The sequence below is a fragment of the Anopheles arabiensis genome, chromosome X (genome assembly GCF_016920715.1).
Source record: "Anopheles arabiensis isolate DONGOLA chromosome X, AaraD3, whole genome shotgun sequence".
Classification (NCBI taxonomy): Eukaryota; Metazoa; Arthropoda; class Insecta; order Diptera; family Culicidae; genus Anopheles; species Anopheles arabiensis.
Window position 1 is genome coordinate 23474651 of NC_053519.1, and position 5767 is coordinate 23480417.

Sequence of the window (5767 nt, forward strand, 5' to 3'; positions counted from 1 at the left end):
ATCACATTGGTCCTTCGAACTTCGGATATTGACCCTTTGTGCTCTGGATATCGGTAAAAATCGCGTCATCATGATTCGAACGCCTCGGACGTCTCGCACTCCAACCGTAAAGCCGGCGCCACAACCCGGTTGGGTGGATGTAATTGTTGCTGTAAGGCCGCATGTACACATGCGTGACCTTGCGTATGGCGAATTGATTCGCATAAGGGACAACATTGGGCAGGCGAAGGAAGAGGGAAAGGCGCTGACCGCGGTACAGTGCAAAGTGTTCGGGAAGAAGGCAGATAGTGCTTTAGAAGAACACAACAAACATTATGGTGAGATCATAAAACATGACGAAAGTGAAGTGCATGACGCCAAGTTTAAGGAGACAGTGAAATTGCATGAGGAGGTGATGATGGAAATAGAAAGTGCATCTGAAGCCCTTGCGGCACAGTCCATTTCACCAAAGGCATTGATACCTGCTCCTAGCGTTTCGTCAGTGATTGTGAATGCTCCGCTTCCTCGGCCAATACCTTCGTTTAGTGGCAGTATGAGGAGTGGGCGCGGTTTAAAACAATATTCAAAGATATTGTTGACAAAAGTAGTGAAGAATCGCGTATCAAGTTGTATCATCTTGAAAAGGCCTTGAGTGGTGAGGCTGCCAAGGTAATAGATGAGAAAATGATAAACGACGGTAATTATGAACGTGCGTGGCAACTGTTATCCGAACGTTATGATAACAAACGGCGTATGGTAGACTTACATATTAGTGGACTTTTGAATTTGAAAAAAGTGAATGAGGAAAGTTATGTAGGTTTGCGCGGTTTGGTTGAATCGGTTGAAAGTCACGTAGAAAATCTAAAGTATTTGGGTGAAAACTATACCGGTCGTGTGCGATGGTGATACATTTGATAGCGAATGCGTTAGATATTGAAACAAAGAAACCATGGGAAGCGAGTGTCCCTAGAAACGAACTTCCGTGTTATGAAAAAACCTTGTGCTTCCTAAAAGAAAGAGTGTCGGTTCTAGAAAGGTGCCAAGGAAATGTTGCAGTGGGGCAAAAGGGACGTTTTGTTTCGAAAGGGCCCAGCTCAAGTGGTGTTACGCCTATGAGATCGAATGCAGCTACAACCGTGTGCAGTGTAGTTGTGTGTGAATTGTGTAAGGGTGCCCATGAAACGTTTAAGTGCTCTGAGCTAATGCGACTGCATGGAAAGGATCGGGAAAATTTTATTAGATCGAAGCGTCTTTGCTTAATTTGCCTAAAACCGGGACATTGGCGAAATCGTTGCAAATCGCATTTGAAATGTAATAGGTGCCACGGACCACACAACACGGTATTGCATTGGGACAACGGTTCAGAACCGGGTTCAAGGGAACCCGAACAAGTGAGCGCGAGCCAGCATGTGAACAATACCGATGCGGCAGGAAGTATTGTTCTCTTGCAAACCGTCTTGCTTTACGCGGAATTACCGAACAAAGAGGTGTTGTTGTGTCGTGCGATGTTGGACAGTGGATCGCAAATCAGTTGTGTGACTGAAGCGCTTGCAACGAAATTAGGCGTCAATTTGGTAAACGTGAACGTACCGGTTAAGGGGATTGGCAACGTTGAATCTTCGGTGAAGAAAAAGTGTACTTTTACAGTGAAATCTGATTTTGCTATGGACGTGACATGTTTTGTGTATCGTGAAATAACAGGTAGAATACCATCTGTGTATTTCGATACGTCGAAGTGGAATTTGCCGGATAAATAGATGTTGGCCGATCCATATTTCAACAATCCAAGTTGTGTGGACATTTTATTGGGAATGGATTGTCTTTCGGAAATAATGGTATCTTTTTCAGTGAAATTGGCAAAAACACTTCCCATGATGACGGACACTCATTTCGGATGGGTGATAGGTGGACACAAAGAGCGTGAGGTGTACACAAATGTGGTGACAAAAGAAAATTTGGAAACAATAGTGCAAAGGTTTTAGGAAGTTGAAGATGTGACAAGTGAGCGTTCCGTGAAGGTGGAAGACGAGATATGTGAAGAACATTTTGTGAAGACACCCCAACCGACATTGTCACGTTGCAACCGGTTTTTTTTGTATTGAAAAAGTGTTCTCTATAGCGCGGTCAAATCGTTCTCGATAGCAGAACTATAGAGAAGGTTTTTACAACCGTGTGACAGCGTGTATCATACATTTGGTTTCTGTATGCTACATCCCTTCTCAATTTCTTTCATTCTCTTCATTCTCCCTACAAAGCTCTTTCTCTCATTTGTCGATTCCGCACATGCTTACGCTCTTTATTTTACCTTCTTACTCGCACATACAAATTTACATACTCACACAATTCACACTGCCGAAAACCGGTGCGGAATACACACGTACCCGTCTTGCCTGCCTTCTCTCCTCGTTCTTCCTTTCATCCAGCGTTGTCTTCGTCGAATGGTGTGCACGCGTTAAAAATTATTCCTGCTTGCCTCCCCCTCGCTGTTCCCAGGTGCTGCGCTAGCGTGCTGGATGATCGTCCCTACCTTCCTGCCGCCTCTCCTCTACCAGGCGCTAGCACGTTGGAGGATCGTTCCTGCCTTCCTGCCGCTTCTCCTTCGTCCGGCGCTAACGCGTTGAATGATCGTTCCTGCCTCTGCTGTCCTTTTGTTTTTGGCACTGCTGGTGAAAGAGGGAAATATTATCTATTTTGAAAACCGCTGTTCCATTTAACGCGAAGCATGATACTTACCAACCAATTGATTATTTCTATCGTGGTCCGTGCTCACTTCCGTTTGTGCGTGTGTTACGATTTGCTATAGAAAACGAAATTGATTTGATATCACCAATTATTAATACCATTCAGTTTGATACAGACTGATATAATCCTTTATTAAAAGCTGTACTTACCAAATAGTTTTTTCCGTACTGGTTTCACGAGAGAAAAAACGAGCACGCATCGACGCGTCTTTCTGCTTACAAACTTGATTTTACACTGCCACTTTTTCATATGAACGCGAAGCAGCGCATTCCTCTGGTGGCTATACAGGTATTCCCCGATATACGCCATACTCGAAATACGCGATTTAGCTGTACGCTTTTTGTCTAAATTTGAAAGTTCTTTGAGCAAATTGTACTAATTTGACACATCGAATATCAAATTCAAAATAAATTCCCTTTTGGTCGAATATTAAAAACCATTTCAAAAGGTGTACAATTGTAATATTCAGTTGAAATCATATCAAATAACTAATTTAGTGGCTAAAACCTACCACTTCATGCAAAATTATATGAAAATTAGCTATAATTTGACTGAAAACTCGACATTTTCTAATATTCGAGATACGCTATTGCCTCCGGTCCGCATTAATAGCGTATATCGGGGAGTACCTGTACAATGATACAAAGAGCGGACGAGAGAAGATCGCTTGCGTGAACGCTTGGTGTAGCAAGCGAAATTGGAAAAGTCCCAGAAAAGCGAGACACAAGAGTTTCTCTCGAACGATGGAAAGAGAAGAGCCATATGAAACAAGAGGATGGTTGATGTGACACAGCCAAGTTGCGAGCAAAAAGTGACCAACACCCAGAAGAGCAAGACAGAATGAAAATTTTTCTGAATGTTAGAATGAGAAAAATGATAGATACACATAAAAATCGCGCGATAATGCCGGTTGGGACATTATCGTGATTCCAGTGGCAGGTACGTTGTGCAGTTGCCTTTAAGGGAATCGATAAGCCAATTGTGTTGTTCGCGAAATGTAGCGCTGCGTAGGTTTTATTTGTTGGAAACAAAACTGTTGAAAAATCCATCCTTACGTGAACAATATCAAGCGTTTATGAGTGAATACGAGGAGTTAGGACATTGTAGAGTGGTTGATGAAAGTGAGGACGATGGTTCCGTGAAAAAGTGGTATCTGCCGCATCATGCTGTATTGAACCCGGCCAAGAACACTACGAAGTGCCGTGTGGTGTTCGATGCTTCGGCGAAAGCAAACGGCTTGTCTTTGAACGACGTTATGATGACCGGCCCTAAGGTACAACACGACTTACTTTCCATCAAGCTGCGTTTTAGAATGCCTCGATATGTGGTAAGTGCCAATATATCTAAAATGTTTCGACAGATAAAGGTGGATCCCTGCGACAGCCCGCTACAACGAGTATTCTGGAGAGCCTCGCCGAATGAACAACTGCGTGTGCTTGAGCTTACCACGGTGACCTACGGAACAGCAGCAGCACCTTTTCTAGCAACGCGAACGTTGTTGCAGCTAGCGAGAGATGAACGAGAAGGTTTCCCCTTAGCCAGTCCCATTATTGAAGAGAATTTTTAGGTCGACGATGGATTGTTTGGGGCAAATGATATCGAGACTGTCCATGCTGCACAAGTGCAACTCATTGAGGTGTTTAGAAAGGCGGGTATGACACTTCATAAATGGTCAGCGAATGATGAAAGGCTTTTGGAATCGATACCATTTGAAAATCGGAATGCTCTAACAAAAATCGGCGATTGTGAAGCTAACAAAATCATCAATACGTTAGGTTTGATGTGGAATCCGATGAATGATGAATTTATATTTTTGACAAAGGTACCGTCTAAGGGCAGAACACCTACAAAACGAGAGGTTTTGTCTGCCATTGCAAAAATATTTGACCCATTGGGGCTTATTTCTCCAGTGGTTGTGTTGGCAAAGATTTTGATGCAAAAGCTATGGTTAGCAAAGTTGGACTGGGATGATCAAATTTCTGAGCCGTTGATAGAAGAATGGGATAATTTTTTGGAAGCATTGCCAACAGAGAATCAAGTTTGAATTCCTCGACATGTAGTGAGTACAAATGCAGTTTCCTTTGAGATCCATGGATTTGCGGATGCTTCTTTGAAGGCATATGGAGCCTGCGTTTATATAAGATCAATAGAGAGGAATGGTGATGCGCAATTGAGATTAGTGATCAGCAAATCTCGGGTTGCCCCTTTATCGAACGTGACAATTCCTAGAATGGAACTGCTTGCAGCGTTATTGCTTTGTCGTCTTGTGAAAAAAGTACTGGAAGCATTAAAGGATTTTAATTTCGAAACGATTAACTTGTGGTCGGATAGCCAAATAGTTCTGGCATGGTTGAAAAAGCCGATGGAGCGTCTGAATGTTTTTGTACGAAATCGTGTAGCCGAGATCAACGAGAACCGAGCATTCATTTGGCGTTATGTTCGGACATATCAAAACCCTGCAGATGTTATATCAAGGGGTCAATCGGCGTCGCTACTGGTTTCAAATGAGATGTGGTGGAATGGTCCGGAGTTTTTACGTACTTGTGAGATATCAAATGTTTGCATCGATGAACTAAATGATGATGAAATTCCGGAATTGCGCAACGAGGTTATCTGCAATGTTATCGTACCGCTGAAAGTTCTTCCAATTTTGGAGAAGTATGAATCCTTTAGAAAGACATAAAGAATACTTGCTTACATCGTGCGGTTCAAACAAAACACAAAGCGTCGCTAGGGCGAACGCATTAATGATCCAAATCCCTACTATTCCCGAATTGCGAGAATCGATGCGTTGGATAATTAGAGCAATTCAGCATCAGGATCTACCGGAAGTAGTTTTGGCCGTAAAAAATAGCAAACCGTTGCAACGTTATCAAGACCTTAACCTTTTTTTGGATGATGATTTACTGCAGGTAGGAGGTCGTATAAGAAATGCAAATCGGGCTTTTGGAAACAAGCATCAACTTCTTCTTCCAAATCGAAATGTGATTACACATCGTTTAATTGCAACAATTCATCGTGAAAATTTGCACGTCGGGCCATCTGG

The 5767-nt window shown here is 42.8% G+C and overlaps 1 long non-coding RNA gene across 2 annotated transcripts; it reads right to left on the minus strand.

Annotated features, from left to right (window-relative positions):
* Positions 1–2250: 2250 nt before the first annotated feature.
* Positions 2251–3075, minus strand: LOC120906189. 2 transcript variants are annotated; one of them, XR_005740054.1, is made up of 3 exons: positions 2871–3075; positions 2713–2776; positions 2251–2639 (listed from the first exon to the last, which is right to left on the minus strand). It is a non-coding gene; the product is annotated as an uncharacterized LOC120906189 (long non-coding RNA). The 2 variants fall into 2 exon arrangements; XR_005740055.1 differs by having other exon boundaries at positions 2251–2642.
* Positions 3076–5767: the final 2692 nt, after the last annotated feature.